General features: G+C 42.4%; 1 protein-coding gene across 45 annotated transcripts in view; it reads right to left on the bottom strand.

Moving 5' to 3' along the window:
* Positions 1 to 24,528, bottom strand: part of MAP2 (microtubule associated protein 2) — a 191,797-nt gene that overhangs the window by 146,950 nt on the left and 20,319 nt on the right. For all 45 annotated transcript variants that reach the window (XM_015289316.4, XM_015289335.4, XM_025152487.3 and 42 more), the window contains exon 2: positions 4,569 to 4,626. The gene's annotated coding sequence lies outside the window, so the exon portion shown is untranslated. The remainder of the gene's footprint in view (positions 1 to 4,568; positions 4,627 to 24,528) is intronic.

Raw genomic sequence — 24,528 nt, 5'->3', positions numbered from 1 at the left:
AGCTGTAGGCCTCAAAAGAACAACTTGCTCAGATACTCCTTCAATAAATATTTTGCTGGCCCTGCCTCTGGGTCTCACATCTGGTGTTCAGTAGAACATTAACTCAAGTATTTGCTATCGCTCAGAAAATTGCTGCTTTATTTTTAGAACTCTACATCTTTATATATTTTATGAAATCTGAGGCAACAAAAAAAAACACTGGCCTGAATAAGTACACCTATTCCTGTGTGTATGTATATATATATATATATATATATATATATATATATATAATCTAAGGCTTTGAACAATACAAGTGAGCAGGGCTTCAGATGTGTAGTTTGAAGGCCCAGCTGCACCTGCAAGAACAAAGCAAGCCAGCTCTTCTGCAGTGCAATACTGACATACTTGTGCTGCCTTCAGTAGAGTCATGCCAAGCAGAAATCCATGAGAGCCAACATGGCAAACATCTGTCTCCACTCCTATGAATGTTCCCTGCAGTAGTAGAGGAGAAGATATATAGGCACAGCTCTCCTTCAGCACTTCCCACCTCACTTCCTCCCTAGGGCAGATGGGCTTCCCCAGTCCATGTCCAGCCCACTAGCTCTCAGGAGGAAGGCATCATGTGAGACCCATCCTGCTTCCCCGGGTATGAGCACAGGGAGTATCATACAGCTCTGCAAGGCACACACTCAGCCTACAAGGCAGGGCTGCTAACATCGCAGCTGGATGGTCTCATTCCTGAATGGCTGGATGCAGCCCAGAACATGTGCTTTTCTAACTCTTCAGTGCACTCGCTGGACCACAATTCTCCTGCCCCCGAAGCCTGCAAGACTGCCCAATGCATATGCAGGCAGCATGTTGCTGGGATGCACCAGAGTTCCCTGGATGAACAAATTCTGCCTCTGCCTACAAGAGGAGCACAAAGAACAATAAAGTAAGTAGCACTTCCAACATACTGGATTTTTTTCTCAGTAAGCTCAAGTTCCTTGTGACTTCTTCATTTGCAGCCAAGGTTCAGTTTAAATAGCTTCTGCGTCACGTGACAGAACACAATCACTTTCTAGCCAAGGTATTAACAGCCCTGAGCATCAAACCAAAGGATGTTGGATATGATGACGTTAATGCCTTCAACAGGGAAATGGGTCTAGCGCTTTTAGGCTTTTTTTTTTTTAATGCAGCACAAAGAAGAACATCACAGAAGAAACCTAATAGTGAAAGAAGCCAGCCTTAGTATAACATCCTTGTTGCACTGTCCTCGCTCCCATACAGCACACATGGCACTGCTCTCTAGAGGAATCCCTACCATAGGAATCGACATTGTGGCTGAAGCTCTTCAGTTTCTGCTCCCAGCTGTAATGTGGGAGACACTGCTATTAACGAGGCTACATAACAGCTGTGTAAAATAACTTGAGGTGCATTACCTTACAACGGGAACTCCGGATCCAATACGCTGGTGTGATGACACAGATTACTACTAGAGATCAGGTGCCTTCTTACAGTCATTTATTTGTTGCTGTATAGCAGGCCACTTTTACGGGATAGCCACACAAAAACAGCATTAGTTCTAAAGTCTGTAGTAGGCAAGACTTCATAGTGTAAGTGGTGACATAACTCTTAACAGCACAGAGGTAAACTTTCAAGTAGCACTCCTTTCTGTTTACAGGATGTTTAAAACACAAGCTCAACCCTTTTTTCCATACCTCATATTTGACAGGGAACAGAGATGTGCAAAAACAAAAGGCTTTTCCCAGATTCAGTAGAAGACAGAGGTTCTCCAGAACAGACTCAACCACATGTGACCTTCACAGGCCTCCTGAGGTGCTGATCCACAGTTAGGTAACATGGGTCCTTGGGCTTTTGAAAGCATCTTTCTTTTTTTCCATACCACTTGTAAATTAACCATGAATTAGTATCAACCTGGAAATTATTTCTTACATAACTTAATATTCCTCCTGTGAAATACTTGGTTAAGATTTAAAAATACATTTTTGTTGCATGTTTTATTTTTCAGATTCACAGTTAAACAATACTGCTGCACTGGCATTTCAGATTTTGTTTTGAGTATGTGGGTTTCATTGTCATGCAAGTATGAGAAATTAGGTAATATTTAGGTTCAATATGTGCCTGAGCTTGCATAGACAGGTCTGAGAGAAACTGTCTTGCTTTCATTCCTTTGTGCAAGATCTAAAACTGCTATGTGATGAGCAAGGTGATGGAAAGTGCTTTGGGGCAGTCCAGAAAGCAACTCAAGAAACGGATGAAGATTTTTTCAGTGTCATCATGTGAGCCATCTAAAAGGTTAAGTGAGGACTATAAGGAAGGCCATCAAGACAAAAGAGAACGGAACACAGGGTGCTGTGACAAAATAATCTGAATGTGGCTCAGATTTATGCAGGAGAAGAAGGAAATACTAACAGAGAGAACAAAGAAAAAAAGAACCTAAAAGGTCTACTCAGCCTTGGTCTGGGGCTGCTCCTGCAGCCAGTGCTGTCTCATCAGCTAAATCAAATGGGATTCAGGCTACTGATTAATTAGGATAAGTTTTTTCACTCCATTTATGCAAGAACAACTTCTCCCACGGTAACCTGTGAGCAGCTCAAAAACAGCTGAATTTACCGACATTCTGCTGCTTATTACTGGCAGAACTGAATTATCCCTAATACCCAGGAGCAGACAGGAGTTAACCTTACCCTTTCAGCCAAAAACTCACCAGCCTGCGTTGAGTTTTCTGGTTACGTGCCTCACTGTTTGCAAAGACCCTCCGGTAAAAGCAGACAGCATATTCAATACCTGCTTCATATTCAATCAAGACTTCTGAAGCTCAGGCTCACACTAGTGAATTAAAAGACAAAGTATCTTCACATTCACTGCTGCTCCTTGCAAAGAGCACCAATCAAACAGCTTTAAATACACTTAAAGCTCAGACCCTCAGCTCCCTCTCTCCACCGGAGTTTGCTGGAGTTAGCTTCATTACAGCTTTCAATGACCCAGCTCTTGTTGACTATTTAACTTTCTGCATGATGAATCACATATAATCCCCAAAAAGCCTTGACATGCAGAGGCTGACAAGGAGCATCTAAAAAGAAGTGTCTCCCATTCACTGTACTCGGAGCTAGAACTTTTCTGGATGGACAAGGAATAACAAACACCATGAGCAGAACCCAGCAGCTTCATTTCATGTCTGTTGACAACTGGAGGCTCACTGATACATTTTCATACCCCACCTACTTCTCTCACTGCCTTCCACAACCACCAAGGCTTACCTGACTGCAGCAATTCTTTTCAGCTTTCTGAAAACACAAACTGTATTTTCTGTACAGCAGTCTGTCACTGGTAATGCTGTATTCCAGAGCTGCCCACAAACACTGCACTCAAACATCTAACTGAGGCTGCTGCTCTCTCTTCTATGGCCACAGACTCTAAAGACAATTGTGAAGGCAGCAGAACGGAGAAGGAAATAGCGTGGTCTGGCTACAGAGCCCCAGAAATGTCAAACCAATGAAACCTGCTGCACTCACCCTATGACCAAAAAGCTCACAAAGAAAATAGCAAATAAGACAACTAGAGCCCCTGTAACTCGGGGTGGGGGGTGGTGGTGAAGGGGCTGCAATAAGAGCAGAAACTGTACAGCCAGATGAAACCACCCCTAGTACATAGATGCAAGCAACACATGTCCCAGTTTTGACTCCATTCCCTACTCTAGACAGAGCAAGAATCAGCTGCTGGAGAAAACGAAGAAAATACACAGAACTATAACTTAATCCTGGCTGCATACTGTCACCAGATAAGCCTGGTGCTTGAAAAACTCAAGTAGCTAAGATCAGTATTTTTTGGCTGAGGAAGAAAAACTAAATCAAGTGAGAATGGTATTTACCAACACTCTGTGTGTTGCTTTTCATCTGCGCTCTTCAAATAACCAAAAGCTGTCTGCATCCATTACACAAACCTTTCTCTAAATAGATAATGCCAGAGTGCAGTGACAAATTCAAGTATCAGCATTTTTTTTTTTTTTAACTTCTGTGCTGCGTTGCAGATTTGAGTATTCTGTAAACAACCTCAACAAAACATTTCAACAAAGCAGAGGAGCAATCCCTCAAACAAGGTGAGTGTGTGCAGACTGACGGGCAGGTAATCAGTCCACATTGCAGAGGACGTTGGTGGCAACCACAAGCCCTACATTTGAAATGTGAAAAGAGGAATATGCAACATAAGGTTCAGCTCACAGCGCTTGTACTCAGTAGCACTTGCATTTGGATAGCTCAGCTTGCACTGCAAGTCAGACATTTCCTATGGAAAACCAACACCTGCACAAGAAGAATTTGGCAACACTTCAATGAGTTTTATTTTTCACTTAAGTTTCCACCTCCGCACCACCAAGTCTTCCACTGCACAGCCCAGGAAATATACTCAATATCTTTGTTCAAACTATCCTCAAAACACACACATGCAGCGGTAAGATGAATCCTGTCAAACTGATGCTTGAACAAGCCACAGAGATTCAGCAGGCAATCCATCACAGTCAGACGTGCAGCGTTGCCAGTCATCCGGAACAACTGATACAAGACCAACAGAAACAGAAAACTCACTTTTGGTGTAGTTATCACGCTGTAAGTCACGCGATACTTCAGCTCAGGTTTCCAAAATCTGAAACATAGCAAAAGCTCTCAGTTAGTTGCAGCAAGGCAAAGTTTTTTTTTTATTATTTTATTTAAAAATGAATTGTAATTCCTGAATTACAACCTGTGAAGAACAAAACAACCTCCTTCTCCGCTTTCGTTAACATTCAGAATTGCACCAAATTAACTTAGATTCCCTGGTATGTATGAGACCAGGTCACACTACGGAGGCTGGACTGTTCAGAATGCTTACTTTCATGTGAAGTGGATCATCACAGAAAAACAGAATTCACTGAGACATGAGCTACTCTGATGGCTTCTATTAGCATTTGGTTCACTTAAACTGAACCTCTTCTTTCTTTACAGAAGGGAGACAACCTGTAAACAGAATACCTTTTACGTATGTAGGTTTACCAGTAGCGATTCACCAAAAATAACAAAAATGAGATGGTAACACCAAAAAACAGAAGTAAATTGAATCAGCAAAGAATGTAGATAATAAAATGCATTTTGCCAAATGCTTCCTTTTTTTCCTCTCAGGAGTCCCACAGTTGTACTGCATAATAGCAGAAGAGATGCTTCACAAGCTGCAGACAAGACTGATGGGATCTGTAAATTGAGCAAAGCTGCAAAAGGGAAGTGCTGCTCAACAGCCACAGAACAGAGCTCCCCAGTGCACTACAGCTGTTTCTAGCAGAACTTCAAGCACGGTTTGAACTATTCTGTGCTCTGGGTACCACCATATCTTAAGATGAATATAATATTGCAGCAGCATAAGTAAGAATTAATTACTGCTTTGCAAATCCTGGGAAAGGTCAGGCAGGAGTGAAGTACCCATATAGTGCTAATTGTTGCTATTAACAAATTGAGTCAAATTGCCTAACAAGGAGGAAGAACAGGCAGAATTTCCTTCCTACCTTCACATCAAAACCCAACAAAAAAGATGAGTTTCCAGTACAAGCACTGCTAATCAACACATATCCCACATGGACATTTAACTTCTGCCAAAATATGGCTAAGAAATCACAGCTGAACAAAGCTGTTCCAAGTAGTCACTGCTTGCCGGGGGGGGGAAGAAGGTAGGGAGATGATAAATGCTAGCAAGGATAAAAGCACTTTGTACTTTCAGTCAACTTTGCCACGTCTCAGAGCAGGTATTATCACTGAAAGCAGTGGGAATCCTGCCACTGACTACATCCAACTTAGAAACGAAGCACATAAAGTGAAGGGCAGATTCAGTGTCTTGCTGAAGTTATTACAAGGGAATGACTGAACCGTGAACAGAAAGCAAGGATCTCATCCCTACCTCCTGCTTTTCAGTATGAGACTACTTTCTGAACGCAAAAACACATAAGTTTGCACTGCACACTGTTGTCATTGAGCAAAAGCTGAAAGCGAAGCCAAGAGAAAACTGGAAGAAAACAGCTCAGCTCTTTTTCTCCTCCCAGTACCAGAAAATGAAAAGTCAGTTTTTACAATATGCTGGCCAGGCGTGGTCCCTATTATCTTTGGTTAATTCCATATGTCTGAGAAGGAAATCAGCTCTAAGCCGGTTAGACTTGCTAAATGAGATTTGCCTAAGGCCCCACCCCCAGGGGCAGTGTCATGCACCAAAGATTTGGCATTCTTCAGAAAGATGCTACTTGTCCAGACACTGCTAATAAGGGCCAGCAAAGAACAACCCTTTAATGATTTACACAGTGTATTCATTCACCTCTTAAGCAAAACTTCACTTTGCACCACCAAATCTCCAAAGAGCTCCTACTCTACAGTCAAAGCAAGACACAAGTAAGGCTGGTACCAGCAGGCTCCATTCTGTCAAGTTTATGATGAGCATGTAAAGGAGATGCACACGAGCCTGGTGTTTCCAGCAAGAACTTCCAGCATCTTTAAGGACTAGTCAAAGTTTCAGAGACTCTAGACTCATCCTAGTACCTCTGGTGATGACAACAGGGATACAGACTTGTTGCTAGCAAGGCAGCAGGGCTGTAAAACACAGACCAGACACGTATTTACTCTTCTGCTTCACTTACTCTCTGTAAATTCTGCTTTGAGAACCACCAAATTTTCAGAGCCACAGCCCTGACTCTTACAGACAGTAGTGAACACCCAAGATACATTTAAGAGAAGACTGATAATAAAAGTACTACGCCAACTGCTTGACTCAGAGTAAAAACTAGTAAGCACTGCCATGTGTTGGCATTTTGTCTTCAGAATGCTTGTTGGCTAATAAGAATCAGGAGTTGTTGCTAAAGAACACGTCTATATTGAGTAATTTATCTACCCCTTTCCTGTAACTACAGTGACATTTGCTAATAGTGTCAGTTTTTACGTGAAGCGTGCCTGCACAAAGGCACAAAGTCACACTTACATATCTGGCTCTTAAAGTCTTTCATTAGCAACTTTCAAGTAACCCACTGCAGAGAAATCAAGTTGTCTGGTATTTGCTATTTTTCAGCCTACATAAACTCTGAGAAAGGGGCATATGCTATTAACCAAGATATCCCAGTTGGATGCATCAACATAACTTCTAACATCCTGGGCACATTTCATTTTAGAAGATGCAGGTGGTCCTGGCTAAATGATACGCTCTGCAAATCTGAAGGCAGAAGAGAGATTGGGCAATGGTGACTGTGAAATGACAGCACCAACTGCTCCAACAGAAAGAAGCAACAAGCATAGCTGATTTTTAATACTGAAAGACAGATTTCAACTAACTCTGCACAAGTCAGCAGCACCCAACAAGATGCAAGACGAGTGCTGAAGAGGTAATAAAGATACAAAGGTAAACTGCTCTGTGGCATGGGAAAGCTGGAACAAAGTAGTTACAGTGCAAACTAAAATGAAGAAAGAGATGTTTAAGGAATATTAAGAAGAGCCTCCTGTTGGCAAGTCAGCTGGATCAGATTGAAGTTGTCCACACTAAAAACAAAAACACTAATGAAAGAAACCACTGGAACTGCAGTCTCGTGGAACATGGAGCCCTGAAGTACTGAAGCTCCACTTGAAAAGGAGATAGGAACATGGCAACTCAGAGAACTAGAGACTTATCAGTCTAATACAGATGTTTGAAACAAAGTTATCATCTTAAACATCCTGAAGATGGTAATGATCAAAATCAGTCCAGCTCTTTTTATTGAAAACAAATACAATAATAATAAAGACAAACTGATCTAGCTGGTTTTGTTTGCTTTGCCAAATAACATATTCTGAGAAAAAGGAAGGGTAGCACAGACACTGTGTTCTGCAGGGGCTGGAAAGAGGTCTCCGATGTCCAGTCTGGTGGTCAGTTGAAAGCGCTGAGCTGCAAGAGGTCGCAAGCATTTCATTAGATCCAAAACTGTCAAAAATGAATGCCATGAAATTCAACAACACAAAGGCTGCATTGCTTAGAAGAAAAGGAGAGGACAAGCCAGCACTCTAACAGCAATCCTGCAAGGCTGCCGCTGTGCTCACCGCCAGCAGCCCAGTTACCTTGTGAATGGGTGGGAGAGGAAACCCCTGGAAAATCTGCTGCCTTGACTCTAGATGTTACTGCTTCTCTGTTGGAGAAAACTGCATTAGCAGAGACAGCAGAGAGAAACAGATTTCAGCACCCAGCTTCTTCCGGCAGCATCTTAGCTGAAGCCCAGCGGGCTGAGCCCAGGTAGCAGACTCCACACAGAAGCAGCTGGGGAGCAACCCATGATCCGCTGCTGTGCTTACTCTTAGGCTGAGACAAGTCACATCTCACAGAAAAGCAAAATGAGCAACTGGATATTCAGCTTCCACAGACATTTTCCAGAACTCTTCTGCCAGAGCTGTCAACCCAGTACTGTTAACACTGATCTGCGACACAGACATGCCTTAACACAGGAGATAATCCTCCAGAGTATAAAGCTAGCAGTTGTTGAACATGTCTGGAAGACTTGCAAAGGAGATTTAGGCTAATCTAACTAAATTAGGTACTTACTGAAGCAGCACACCACCTTCACTGGATGCTCTAAAAAAAGCAAGTAAGCAGGACAAGGCTATCTCGAGGAACCTGCCTCCACAACCGAGCTCTGCATCGCACCTACCTTCCTGCCTAGCACATTTACCTTTCCTTGATCTGCCTACTACAGAAAACAGACAGTCGAAGGGTTTTTTTTTTTGTTGCTTGCCTGCTCACACGTTATGAAGCCAAGTGGCAGGAGCTGCAGATGCACTCTGAAGCACTTATCCCTGCCAATACACTGGGCTAATTCACGTTTTGGACCAATGTTCACATGAGAAGCCTACTGCTGCAACCCACTGACAGCCATCCACATGAGAAGAGAACAAATGCATCTGTTGTTTCTATAAAGAACATCAGAAATTTCGAAGTACACTTCATCTGCAATTGGAAGAGGAGCGTTCCTCGTGCACTGTGGTATTTTTGATACTGTCTCTTAGTACCTAAATGAGTTCCATGAGTTCTTAAAATCCTAGAATATTTAGCTTGCTTACACATGAAAAATGATCTATGGCCAGAGCTGAAGAGACAAATAACATAACAGATATGTGGGATATCTTCCCTGCTGTGCAAAAAGGAGCAAATACACAGTCAGTTTCATTAATGGACTCTGAGAGCCCAGATTCCCAGGGGCTATGCACCACACATGCCCTTTCAACTTTAATCTTCCAGTTTCAGGGATTTTCATACTGAAAGTACGTTGCATGCTGCTGGTGCTCATGCAGCAACAGAAGCACAAAGCTTCTGTTTGGTCCTGTTATCCTTTTACCATTTTTTAATGCTTAAACATATTTTCAAAGACATGATTCAACAAGCTGCAAGGGTAAAAACAGTGCATGAAAATACCTAACAAAAAAAGACTTGAGTTTCAAGAGCAATCTGTGTTGCTCTAATTCTAATCCCCGCTCTTCTGAATTCCCAATTCATTGGCATACTGTAGGAGATAACACAGTTGGAAGCCTTCGGTGGGAAAACAATTGACTGAAACTTGTTTTCTCTTCCATAACATTTAAATTCCCCATCTGGAGCAAGTGCGGGCATCAGAAACTTTGGGGGGCTTCTCAGACCCTGGGACACTCCTGACAGAAACCAACATGTGCTCCATTCCACAGAGCCCAGCAGCCCTAGCTATCCCCACATCAGTAATAAAAAGGAGATTCCAGCTGCTCTATCACCAAAGGCTCAGAGACCCTCAGTGAGCGTAGAAGCGGTGCCCTGCCTTTATCATCACCATGCCCAACAGCTCACGGGGCCACACAGAGTACTGATCACTGCAGACAGCCCAAGCAGCTATCACTGGTCACCCATAAGGAGATAGACTCAGGCTCAACAGATTTGTTCCACCTCTGAAGCGTGAGTGAAATCTCTCATTTCATACTAGGGTTCTGAAATACAAATTCCTAAATGCAAAGTAGCCAGATAATGCAAGAGTGACTGGTATGGAAACACCAAGATTTTCAGAACACAATCTTACATAGTTTGCAGACAACAAAAAAGAATGGAGACACGCACTGAAAATACAGGAGATAGAATGAAAACACTGCATAGATGTTTCCAACTGGAGCAACATCCATATTGTGCACTTAATGAGGCAGGAGCTCTGTGGAAACAAGCAATAACGTGATCACATAATTAAAGACTGTTTTATAATACACATGCAGAACGCAGCCACAAAGGCTGCACAAACCCCCTTTATTCCAGTATTTCCTGAAATGAGCCATTTGACTCAACAATGTTAAAAGGTTCCTTTAACAGCTTTTTCGGTCTGTGATACATCATCTAGATGCAACTGAGGTCAAGTGGATTAAAAATCTGAGTAACATTTTGTGCAGCAACATGACAAAAGAGGCACTGTCTCCTCTGCAAGGGTTGATGAGCACTCAATCTACTTCTACAGCCACACCAGAGACATATGTGAAAGCGAATGGAACTTAGAATTCATAAACAAACATTCTAAATGAGGAGTTTTTTTATTCTTATGAATAAAATAGAAATACTGAGTCTTTGGCAGCCTCCCACTCTCTCGTATGAATGACAGCAGCATGACGGAATCAGCACGTTAACAACATTACTCGGTGTAAATGTTAACTGGGCAAAGAGAAACCATAGCAAGGCTTTTTGTGTGCCTTGCCCTGAGACCTCAGTCACAAGTAGCTATGGCAAACTAATTCAAACCTGGATCAGAGAACTCATTTCAACTTAGATTAACTTTTAATTAGTAGGCACAAGCGTCATTCTCATATTAAGCAAACCCTCCTTGAGAAGTGGCATTATCTCTATTGTATTTGCATTTCAGCTAGAAGAATGCACCGTGCACTTTTTTCCTTCATTAAAAGGGCTGACACTCAGTAACATAATTAATGAGCAGCTCTGAATGCAGCCTTCTTTTCAAACCCCCTATTCAGGATCAAAATGCTGTTTATAATTACAGGTGCTGAGTGCAGAGCTTGTCTCAGTACGTTTCAAATTGTTACACTATATAATTCATCTCTGACTTTCTTCCCCCCCCCCCCTTTAAAAGGCAGATGTTGTCAAAGTTCAAGGGGCTTTAGGAACAGAAGGTTTGGATTTAACAGGGGCTGGTCACCCACGGGGATACTTGGAAAACTGCCCCAGCAACCCTTAACTGACCACTGTGGTAAGTATGCTTAAGAGCAAAAAAGAAAACAGGGCTCTGACAAAGCAAACTGTATTTGTTGGAAGCAGTCCTCAATCATACAAGCAAACCCCACTCACTTCAGTGGGTCCTAGCACATGGCCATTTGTAAAGGCACAGAGCTCAAAGCATCCCATACATCATTTCAGCTGACTTTTTGATTCTTGAATAGCCTCTTTGACAGCATATTTTTTCAAAACATAAAAGGAAATACTTGGAAGTACCTTCACGCTGTGTCAATTTATACTTGCAAAGGATGTAGCCACTTGGTCCCACTTCTAAAGAGGTTTATATTTTGAAAAATCCCGTACCGCAGAAACTCACACGCTGAGTCCTTCCACTGGTTGAAGCATCCAGCACCTCAGGATGATGCCTTGTGCTGCCTGCCAAAGAGTGAATCAAGCTAATCGGCAGCGTACTGCTGCATGCTGACGTTGACACTTCAAGGAATGACAAAATATTCTGTTCAACTCATTAATCCCTTCATGCTGCTCCCATCTATCACAGAGCCCTGTGTAATTGCAGGTTTCAAAAAGCACCAATAAGATTATTAACAGAGTAATGCACAGGACAGCACAACAAGAAAAGGACATCAGATGTATTCCTGTGCAAAGCTTGTACTAATGGCTGCAATCACTCTGTAGGTATCAATGTCAAAACAGCAGAATTACCTGTATGTAATAAACAGGGGTATACAAAGTCCTTCTCCTTCTCTGGAGATATTCAAAACCTGCCTAGACACTTTCCTCTGCAACCCACTGTAGGGAACCTGCTTTAGCAAGGGGGTAGGACTCTGATCTCCAGAGGTCCCTTCCAACCCGTATGACTCTGAAGCCAACAAGATTCAAGAGCACATTGCAAACGTAAACCAATTTTTAGGTAGAGACACCTCAAATTACAAAGCTGGTGTCCAGAAGCTCCATTCCACACTGTTCAGCTGCTGGTGTTTAAGGCAGTGACCTGGTTCCATCACTCACCTCTGGTGAATCCCTGCCCTGCCCCTGCAGCATGCAAGAGTTGCACACAACTGGACTTCACGCTGTACTCTTCCATGCTTGCAGTTGGTTTTCTGCCACTGTGTAGAGGAAGAATACAGTCTTGCAGGAAAGGAGTCGCTGCTCTTACTGATAAATCCCATTATCCAATTCTCAGTTTCTGCTTGTGCTACAGTGACATACGTTTTAGACTGTTTCTCCCCCTACTTCTTCCCAACTCACTGTGCAGCATTCTGCCATCAGACCGCAACACAGACAAATCACTTTCTACTGTCCTCCTTCCAATGAGGCACACTGGCTTTGGATAGGTGAACATATTTGGCCAAGACAAATTCAGGCAGACCCTCTCTAAAACACCCACACAATAATCTTTAAGGTGCCTTTTTTTTTTTTTTTGAAACCGTACAAAGCAAGCAATTAGATGTTAATTTGCCCAGGTCTCAAGATTTTTCCCCATCTCACCCCACAGGCAGTCAAAGTGGGTCTACCTGACCACCACACCGTGCCCAGAATTACAGTGCAAACTCACGGGTCACACCAGGAAGCACATGTGCTGTTAGGTAACCATAATATGGGTGTTCACCCCATCACTTGACATCCATCAGTGTTTAAAATCAGCTGTCCTCGGCTATGAAACTCAGTGCTCGGGTACCTCTCATCATCAACCCATAGCCTAATTAACACCATTCCAGATTTTCTCCCTCAGCTTTCAACCCTCAGCAGCTTGTTCTGCAAATACAAAGCTTTTCTTTGTGATTTCCCACTATCCCTTGCAAACCTCAGGTACCTTACCCCATCACTTCACTTTAGCAATGTGCTGCTGTAAGGCCGGCTACTGTCAGCATTGTCTGCAGCTTATTTTTACTGCTTTCAAAAGTCCAGAGGAACAAATCTGACATCATTTCATCTCATCTGTTTCATCTTATGAAGCTCAGGATACAAAACACTCCTATTTCAATACAAATATGATTTTTGCCATCAGCAGACTGCAGCAAAACCCTGCCATCTGTAGCCCTCAGGCAGACATGGGATGCATGTGCTTGGGAAGAAAAATTTTTATACTGAAACCCTACAGCTGACACTCTATAGGCATAATTATTTTATATGGGACACTTCTGCACTTAACCAATGAAGAAAAGTGCTTTCAATAGAGCAAATTACCAAGCAACAATCAGCAAACTACACTCAGATCAAACAGAGTCGCAGTTACATACATGGGTACATTGAGTTGATGATGTCTGTAAGGCTAGAGCCTATTTTGCACTGCCTCCAGCTCAAAGGCGAATATGCCGGCAGTAGCATTAACTGATCCAAAGGTCTAGATAATGCTGCCCTTAGGAGAAAGCATTTGGAATGGAGAGAATCAAAAGTCAGATCACCCTTAGTAAGGAAAAGCTGCAGCACATGCAGCCAGCTGAACAGCACCTGAGCACAGCGGACAGACCTTACCAAGCACCAATGATGCAGCTGACAAAGGTGCAGCAAAGGAGGAAGCCATCGCAACAGCACAGCAGACCCAGCTCTGCTTCAGTGGAACCAAGCAGTGCTGCAGACAGGTACAGCCACACACACCGCACGGTCTCAGCCTGCCTGTTTTCGTTCATTCATTCTTACTAACAAAGTATCAGCATGGAGATAAAGACTGAAAACCAAAGCACAATTTCCCAATCAAGCCTATAAACAGGAAATCAAGCAAGGTAAACAGGACAAGCAAAGACAATATACCTCACCATCAGCAAACACTGTTTTCAGTTCTCCTTTTCTAGAAGGATAACAGCACATAACTGCACACAATGAGTGCAAGAGGTTTTATTAATCTCTACGCTTTTATGCATACAGTAAAATTATTCTCATAATCACACTCAAAGTTTACAGCAGTTATATAAAATGACAGCTTTGATTGCACTATTCATACCTGTCCAGGGTAGCAGTTCTGGTTCACATCCAAGAATTAAAATCATTAAAATATTCTATCCCTGTAGACTCTGAAGCATCTCATTTATTCAGTAATTTGCTATAACAAAGATTTATGTAGAGAAGACATTCTAACTACATGGGCCTTAGCATATATGGAACCTATTTCAGGGGTTCTTCCCCCACCTCCACCCCAAACTGTTATTTTCTTAACAAGAAAATGTACTCATAGAATCATTCTTACTTTCCAAACTCATAGATGTGTTACACCAACTATTTAAGCCTCCTAGATATAGGACAGAAATTGCAAAAACACAGAAGCTACTGATTAGACCACGGAACACTGGTTCCCCATTCACTTTTCAATAAAACCATACTTTCAAATGTTAGTCCTCCCAGAAGAGGGTAATAGAAGCCAAGGCACTATCTGTAATACCCCAAATAAGACCTAAAACTGGTTATTATCAGCCATGCTCTTTGCTCACTCTTCATTAACAAAGCAAAATCCAGGAGCTCTCTGCAGCCAAGAAGGAAGAAGGAAAAAGCTCAATGGTGCTGCGAAGAGAGAATCTCCTTGCATGCATCTAGCTTGAATACTTTACAACTGACTCACTGAGAAAATATTGAGACACACCTTAAATTCAGCGTTGGCTTCTCTACAGAAGCGCAAGCTGGATATCCTGTTCCATCCTCCCTTCCCAGATGTCTGGAAAATCCTCACGAGTATCCAAGAGCAGAGACCACAGTTGTCCCGTTAAACGCACAGCAGCGGCTTTTGGATGACTATCAAATACTTCTCTACCCAAGGCAGGGAAAATTGCTCCAAACCCCAGTGCAGGCACCCTAACCTGAGATCTTCCCCTTTCTTTGCAGCACAGTGGAGCCCAGAGCTGAGCAGCGCCAGCACAGCAGTGCAGGCAGCAGGTTCATCCATGGCTATGCTATGGGGCAGCCAGCACAGAGATGCTGAGCGCACAGGACAGCAACTGCCTCCTACAGTGACAGCCTCCTAGGTGAAAATAAAAGCGAGAAGGTGCCTGTGGCCTAGCTAATCCTGTAATCACATCGACTCTTATCAGCTCTCCAGTAGTGCATAATGCTGCTGGAAGACTTACGTGGCTTTTGTGAAGTATGGACTAAGTCTATTTTTCTTCTGAGGGTATGCAGATGGTTTTAACATTTTCTTTTAAATTCAAGCATGTGCTTTTTTTTTTAAAATGCTTTAACAAAAGCTTAAAGTTCATCAAAACGTCAATCCTCAAACTACAACTATTCTTGACTGCGCAGTACCAGCGTTATGTGAGCATCAACAAGGTACTTAACTTCAAATAGAAAATGCCACTGTACTTCTCCCCCTCATTGCAAACACCCACGTTTCCAGAGCCCTGCCCACCTACCACAGCAGATACTGTAGAGACTTCAGCTGCATAAGCAGCTCAACCTTCAAGCCACTCAGTAGCTCAGGAAAGCCTATGCACATTGACTGCACTTGTTAACATGAAGAGGAGCCTGAAAATTGGACGAGCAGTTTCCAAAAGACAGATTGTGTCCAACATTAAACATTTAGACAACAGCTAAGAGAAATAACTGGAATAACCAGAATTTATGTACTAATCGTGTGCTACTGCTGGAAATAAAGAATTTGTGAACAACAACCTGTTCTACAATAACAAACTTCAACATGTTGCTTTCTACACAATGTATGGTGATAAAGCTGTCACGCTCGCAAGTATCCTTGGGGAAAGGTCCACTGTGGGCTCCTGCAAATGAAAAAGAAAACAAAGTTTCTCACCCTGTGATGCCATAACCACATAGGCCAATCAATGGGGCTACCTCAGCAGCTATCATCAAAGCATCACTTATTTGCACTCTCACCTATTTAAAGCTTTTAAATAAATGATCATGGATGAAGTCGATTTTATTTTAATAAAACTAGTTATATTCAGATGGAAAAAAGCAACAATGGGAACACGTCCTTTTTCAAATGTGCCTTGGCTGCGGATTACTACAGATAGAACCCCAGGGGAAAAGAGAAAGATTCTTACTCAACTAAGGTAAAGCCAGGAAAAAGCCTTCAAGTTGGACTCCAGTCTCCTAATTTGCCAGGGATGGCTGTATTTCTTTGACACAGCAACAACAGACAGATTTTCTGAATTTCAAACCATTTGAAAACAATGAGAAAGTAGATGACTCAAAAGAAATATTTACAATGGTTCCGTACCGTACTTTTTAAGTAAGATACTTATTAGTTACAGTAAGATACTTTGGCCAAGGAAAGAAAAACTTACATTTCTATATACATTTTGAGGAACTGTTTTTAAGACTTATCCATAAGAGATCAATGTTTCAGATTCTTTTCTAAATGATCTCCTAAAATAACGTGTCAGACTGTGAAAACATTCCAAACCATTTCTGTGTCGTGTATGTCAGACATAGCAAGGAATGCTATTTGCACACTCTCACATCACACTGCTATTTGAATACAAGAATCAAACACATCTGAAGTTACCAGCATCTTTGTTTCTCATTTTTCCTGATGATTCTTTAGACTTCCATCTCCCCAGTGGAAATCCCTCCATTTGCTTATCAAACATCAACATTTTAAAAGGAGACTCTGTGTTCAAATTGTTCAAGGAGTTTCCTTTGAAAACAGCAGCCTTCTGGGGAAAATGTATTTTATTCGCTGCTGTTGTTCTCCTTCTGTTGTCAATGCTACTTAATTCAGCACAAACAGATGCTTGACAAGTGTGTAGCCCTTATTCCCAAGGCATGTGCTGAAACCAGAGGAGAGACCAGTACTTTGTCATTGTTTTTTCCTCCCAATGAGCGTTTGCAACATTATACAGCCGCAAATCTTAACAGTTTGAAAAAAGAAAAAGCAATTCAGAGCAGTCCAAGCTAGGGTGGCAGTATGGTCAACACGATCCTAAGTCCTCCTCAGTGGTTTTTTTCCTGATATTCCCATCAGGTTGGCAATGGATAAGGACAAAGTAGGGCACTGTGCCCAGACAACACAGCAAGAAAAACTGGAGCTTTTCTCAGAGCAACCACTGCAGAGTTGGGAACCTGAGTAGATCCCTTCCCATTCTCCAAGGAGAAGCAATACATGGAAAAATAAGACATCTCTTGGAAGTGTGTGTTTACCTTACATTTAACTACTCCATCTTTTACAGACTGCACTTTACTAAGAAGATAAGTTTTTGCCTCTGTTATATGCTACAGTCCCAGGGCTTGAGAAAGCTAGGATATTCTCTTTAAGAGTCACTTCCTGAACTTCTTGCCTTCGCATGAGCACAGTCACTCTTACCCACTGAGGCAGTCACAGTTTATAATGGCATCCTACTTCTATTTATCCTCAAGTGATCAAAATGGCACTTCAGAAGTGCACAAGACTAGCACACAGAATGAACAGCACAGGTTTAAAGAGACAAAAGAAGCAGAGGTACTGGCACAATGCCTCACCACCACTCCACCTCATCTCCTGGGCATAGGAAGCGTACCCTGTTCACGTTAGCTGCTTTCAACCACTGCTTGCACCTTCAGATGGTATTCCCAGCATTTTCTCTTTATGAAGTTTGATTTCATGTTATGTTTTACCTGAGGGAAAGCTTGAAACATGAAGTGCACTGGTACAAACTGTTTCAACTCTCACTTCCCAACACTGAAATAACTGCAGCATACACCTCCAATACTTGAAGAAAAAAAAGCAAAGCTTTCAAACAGTAGTGCTATTGCAGCATAAGCTATGCTGACATCAAGAAGCACCCGCATAATCCTGAAGGTAGGGTCTGAAACAACAACTACAGTAGCTCTCACTGATGTTGGTACACATTCACCAGCTCTCAGAGCCCTAACCACAACCATATGAAGCTGCCAGAGGGCCACTAAGTCACACACAATACAACAGAGCAGGTTCTATGAGACAAAGAACCAAGGCTGCTGCCCTGAGTACCCATCCTATAGAACTGCACTTGGCATGGCATCTCTGAGTTGTACAGCTGCGTTACAGCAGCAATTGTTCACAGGTTAATTGCCTTCGCATCTTCATTAATGTTTGCACTTGTGGGTCTTGGACTACATCAGGGATCCCTGCATCATTCATTGTGCTGCTTGGCTCAACCAGATGAGGTTTACGCAAAACAATAACCCTGGTTTTCTGAGATCCAGGTGCAATTCAGTGTCACATTTCTTAGAGCAGTACTCTGAGCCTGAATTGTTATTACTTCATAGAACGTCAGCATAACAGAAATAAAATTCCCCACTGAAGCATGCAGACTGTTAAATAGCACTTGTCCTTGTTCAACTTAATTCGCAAAATCCCAAATCCAGTTTTATAAGCAATTTTAAATGCAGCTGTCAGCAACTGGGCAACATCTGTTGCACAATGCTAAGACCTATTTGTGCGATACAGGAAGGGAGGCTGTTACTGCTGCTGCCAGCTTTGCAACCGGGTTGGGTTCCCACTCAGAAGTAGGTTTCTGCTCACACAATCACACAGCATTTGCTGAAGTAAAGCCAGTTCTGTCAGTGCAAGACAAAGCCCAATAACCCAGCAATGCACAGACCTTACCATGGGTCTTCCCACTGCACAACTCCTCATCTAGTTCTCACTACCATAAAAGCAACCACATGGGATTTAAGCACAGATGTCTCACCCTTCCCCATCCTTAAAATCCAGCTATCAAACTGGCCAAACTGATTTATAACAAAAATAAATGGAATAAATCCTTGTTTCCTAACATATTCTACCCTAGTGATGTCAACAGGTTCAGACAGTCCACGATTCCAAGTTCACAGTGTTCAAAGGGAAAATACGCTCCCATTCATATGCAGATAAAGAAATGAACTCATTTAAGCTAATATAAGTTTAATTAGACCCTGTAGTAATAATACTAGAACACCATGACTGTCCTCTTTGGGTGTCCAGGGCTGTCAGACATACTTAGGCTAATGAGCATCATTTGACCTCCTTGACCTCTTTTTGCTTTTTTTTTTTTCCCCACCCCCAAAAGTGATGAGCCACATTCTATCCTTATGGGACCTGTCAGAATTGACAGGGCACGGCACTATTTAACAGCATGGGACCAACAAAACAATGCCGTGGAGAAAGAGGAACAGCAGCAGGGCAAGAATATGGCAAAAGACTCAGAGACAGAACAATCCAGAAAGTTAAAAAAAATATATAGAGGGAAAAAAAAAGATTCCTATAGGTCCTCTGACAACAAACACTTATCAGTAGAAAGATGCACCACAAGAAATGACTTCAAAGAGAGAAGCAGGGTATAACAGAGCATGGTGAGCAGCTGGTACAGCATCATGCCTCATTACCCACCAACAGTAAATGTGCACCCCTCACACCTGGCACCAGTCATTCAGAGCAGAGTTCACAATACACACAGGAGCTGCTACAACCCAATTCTTAAAAAGTACCATTAGCCAAAGATGTGATTTTTCAGTCTCTGAAAGATAGATCAGGAAAAAGCTCAAACCAGCGCAGGGAAGAAACCACCTTCTTCAAAGAACAACCCTTCAAAAGCAGCTGTCCCCCTGCACGTGCAGGCAGGGAGCCACCAGACAGCACACGTGTCACAGATGCATTGGGATGGCTGGGCATAGCAGTTAGCAGATCTCAGTTCTATTCAGAACACACATCTACCCACTCTCCAACAACTCTGGGTGAATCGAGGCCGGGTACAACCTGTGCAGCACCGAAAGCCTGTACGTTGCTTAGCCCAAGGAGCCTCACTGGGGGATGCTACAACAGCACGAGTAGTTTTATAGTATGGACACACAGTATCCAACATCCATGTAAAAAATAGCAAAACTTAAGTCTGTTTCAAGCATCACTTAAACATTTCTCAGCCTTGAGCAGGCTCCATGTGACACCTCCCTGGGCACCAAGATTCCCACAGGGCTACCGCACTTCTTCCGTGGCTGAATGAAAAAGGGAAAGCTGTATTTTAGTAGCTAAAAAAACCATCTCCAAGTCCAGTAAAAATAAATAAATACATACCCTGGCACATATCAGTACATACTTTAAATAGCGATAAAGTTTGGGTTTTGCTGCCCTCAATGACCTTTTGTCCTACATTAGCTGCTGAAATCAAAACTGATGTTCTTCTCTGTTCTTTCGACTTCCAGACAGTTCTGACACTCCCATTACTATCGCCTTATCTCCTCCTCGTGGCTTCTCATCTGGACAAATAATTGGTATTGTTTCTCCTCAACTGTGTTTGCTGTTTTCATTTACCACCAGAAGGCTCTTCAGAAAGATTAAAAATAACTTCCACTCCCATTTGACAGGCACAGTGCTCTGTTTTCCACTATATTTAGGATGGGAAGAAAAGTATTGATTAATGATTGTCTTCTTATTTTTTCAGCTTCTCTCTCAGGAGCTGCAATAGTTTCATTTGCAATAACAATTAAGCTCATAAGCCCAATTACAAATTGGCTTCATGGATTATAGCTCCATGATCAGAATATCAGAGGCCCAAATGAAACTAGCTATGTCCTTGGAAAACAAGTCTTAGCACTATCTTTATGCACATCTGGCACAGTCCTGTCAATCTTAGCCAAGAATACGATATCTACAAATATGCCCATCAGCAGAACACTATATGTTCAGACCCACAGTTTCTATTTATGCTAACAGTAGTGCCCTAAAGGATTTTAAGTCCAGACAATCAATAGCTCTATAAGGCACCTCTGTAAATAAATAAATAAATAAATAAGTAAATCACCCAATATTTTCAGACCATAATTCATTATGGAGGAAGAAAACTAAAATCCTGTCAGTCCTCAGAACTGACTTTTAAATGGGTAAGAAGCACTTCCAGCTTTGGAGCTGCAGTAATAATATCCTTAGTTTTCACCATTTAAAAACACAGTTAACAGTGCAAACACAAAATCCCCAAAGCAGTGAGTGGAACTCATCCGTCATTATTTTGCAAAGCTGTCTGACTCGCAATAAAATGGCAGAGAAACAGCAACTGTATCTTAACAGAAATCAGTAATACAGAGCAGGAACAAGCAGCAAACCGGGAAGCACAATACAGATACTGAAGAATTATTTGTTGCAAATGCAGCTCATTTAGTACTGTGCCACTTAAAAATTACTGTTTGCTCACCACTCACAGAAGAGCACTTTTACTGCTGGCAGTACATTTATTTTTTGATAATTAATTTATTATCAGTGGAAGCAAACTTATCACCCTGCTATGAGAATGCCAACAGTGTGCAACTACTTACCAAGTGTTAAAATAAGACTATTTTTATTTTTTCTTTATATTAAACATGCCATGGAGCCACAGATGAATTCAGGACCTCAGTGAGTTACATGCTGCATCACAGATACTGTATGGCCTTCTGCTCTGCGGAGTTCCTCATTTAAAGAGCTGCCCCCACTCCCCCAAAAGGAGTAATACCCACATACTACAAGTTTAGGAAACACTCGTGTATTTATTTTTAATCCTAACCCAAGCACCATTGGCAGAATAAAAGAGAGACCACACAGGAAAACTAATTAAGCATCTCTACCCAGACACAGTTGTTTTGTTTGCTTGCTTGTTGTGGGTTTGGCCGGTTTTGTTTTGCTGCTTCGAGTTTATTTGTCTCTGTGTGCGATCCAGCCATTCAAATACAACTGCAAAGGATGTATTAGTCTTTTTTTGTGTAGTAATAACACAGGAAGAGCAGAAAAGATAAATGTTTTACTCCCAGAGAACTTACAAGCAGTAAGAAAAGTGAAGTGTGCTTGGCTGAGTTCCAGCATTTAAAGAAAATGGACCCTTAGTAGTTAAACAACACAGCGCCTATAGGCAACAGCGTCTGTGAGAAGCCCTAAACTTGGTTTTAAACATCTCCTGTTCCGTTTCTTTCTCATTCACCAAGACAGATGGGAAGCAAATGTTTCCCAAGAATGATCACTGCAATACTACTTCCTCAAGACAAAGAAGTAACGGGCTTGCTTTTGGAAACCCACTCTGGTAGATATTCTTAAGCCCTGTTTGGCTGCACAAACAGGGCTTTTGGGTCAGGCTGAGTGGGCTCTGCTGTGCTATGAGGGGCTCCTAAGCCAGCCTGGCAGCATTTCCAGCAGGCAGAAGAGTCCACCGAGAGTCTGAGCAGTATAATTTTAACCTGCAACATATGCCCATTTCAGTCTGCAGGAAATGCAAATGAACTTGGGGCTATCAACAGCTGTGGTAATATGCTGCCTGACATAGCTTACAGACCTGTCTCCAACTGCAAGATGTAGACTAATTTTGTCTGATCAGAACCCACCAGATAAAATTTCAGGGGTCAGAAAGATCTCTGCTCTGCTAAAGCAACACACAAATACCATGTTCATATGCTCACATGCAACGTTCATTTGCTAAGGGATACTGGGCACAACTCAGCCCTGGCAGAGAGCCCAAGTGTAGTAATGCACTGGAACTAAGAGATCATCATCAAAGCAATATATCTTAATAATAATCTGCTATTAGTCACAAACAAAACACGCTGTTTATCCCAAGCACTTTTTAAGAGCTCCGGAAAGACATTCTCAAGTTTTAAAGACAGAAATCTTACAGTCTAACCATCTCCAGAACAGATTCCCGAGGAGGCACTGAGACAGGAACCCCAAGTTGGTACTGCTTCCTGCTTTCTTTTTTCCTCCCTGTCTCCTGCTCTTTTCATGTCCTATCTCATAGGAGCCAATCTTACCAAGGCAGAAGAGATTTAACCTCGGCACAAGCTATGACAGCCAGCAGCTTTATCTCAGTAAAAACATTTGTCACCCACAGACTAGCTAGAGGAGAACAGAAATGACCTATGAGCATCAGACAAGTTCTGCTGCTGCCAGAGAATAGCTGCAGTGCAGAAACAGCTATTTTGGTCATGAATTGCGTGTGGACCCCGTGGTTGTTCAGCAACTGAACTGAAAGTGCCAGACAGAAAGAGCCTCCTCCTGTCCTTGCTATCATCTCCTGTTGACCCACTCAGCCTGTCTGCCCTGTCTCATCAGGGGCAGCAGGACTAGGTCCCTGCCACCTAAAATGGACTCTTTCCTGACTAAAAGAACAGCCCACAAAGGAGTTCATCTTAACAACTGGGTACTGCATGCCAAGATAGGAGAGGAAATATCCTATTGCATTACACAAATTATGCTGCTAGTTGTTTGCATCCACTGGTATTTCCCTACTGTTTTTTACTTGCACATCTCCACTCTGCATTTAAGCATATATGTACATTTTGTTGAACAGCTAACAGCAAACTCTCCAAAACAATGGCAGCAACTGTGACGGAGGGAGGGTCTCAATATCTCTTTACTTTTCCTGTTGCACTCCAAGCCAAGGCTAAAGCTCCAGGTGCTGCTTTGCACAAATCACCCCAGAGCTGCCTACCCTTAGCACACCTGACCTTTCTCATCAGGTTCAACGTATGAGGTTAGACAGTCTTCACACACAGTGCAGCAATAAGACTCCTCCTGCAGCCTCCTCTCTTCTAGACAGAAGAGAGCCATAGATCTCTCAGTCTCTCTTCATTCCTCATCATCTCTTTAATCATCCAATTAGCCCTCCACCGGACTCACTGCAGTACGTATTGTTGTACTTCTTATGCTAGGGAACCTGAAACAGGACACAACATTCCAGATGTGAGCTCCCATACTCAGCATTGACGCTAGAGATGACTCGCCCAAGGAGTGGGCTGTTGTAGGTCTCAGATAAAAGCAATGCACATAAATAAGATATGAAAGCACTATAATTCTGCTTTTTACAGAAACTGAAGAGCGGAGTTCCCAAAAGCAGGTGAAATAAATCAACATTTGTTGTCCATCTTTTCTGCCAAACCTCTGCTCTTAACTAGCTTTGCAGTGAGACCTCTGCTCCAGTAATTAAGCATTTTGGAAATTCCAGTGTTTCCTCTGTCTTGGAAGCTCACCTGCACACATCCTAATGTAGCATATTATAGATTAACAAAAGCAAGTATTTTATGGGTACAAGCTCCAGTTCTGAGCTACATCTTAGGGAGTGAAAGCACGGGAGCTTCCAACATCACATTATACTGCTTTTGCAGAATTTCCTGGAGCTACAGTGGAACACCTGGCTTACGGGCCTATGAGCACTGCCTGCTGGGCCAGGCTGTATTTCTCACACAGAAAGAGCAACCATTGGAGCTCCCAGCAGAGAGGTTCCCTGCCAAAAAAAAGACAAACACAACAAAACTTCCCAAATTGACTAACAAGCTGAGCCTGAGCAAAAGGCAAAACTCTCACCAGGTCCTAAACACAATATTGAGTCTCTGTGCAGTATCTAAATAGCTAGGGAGGTTGCTCTAGTATCACGAGATCCTTTCAGATTAACAGAAGTTTGGAAGACAAACATAGTTCATAATCCCGTTCCTTCACAT

Source organism: Gallus gallus, chromosome 7, assembly GCF_016699485.2.
Source record: "Gallus gallus isolate bGalGal1 chromosome 7, bGalGal1.mat.broiler.GRCg7b, whole genome shotgun sequence".
Lineage (NCBI taxonomy): Eukaryota > Metazoa > Chordata > Aves > Galliformes > Phasianidae > Gallus > Gallus gallus.
The sequence above is the reverse complement of the archived record's forward strand: the minus strand, read 5'-3'. Positions and strand labels throughout refer to the sequence as shown.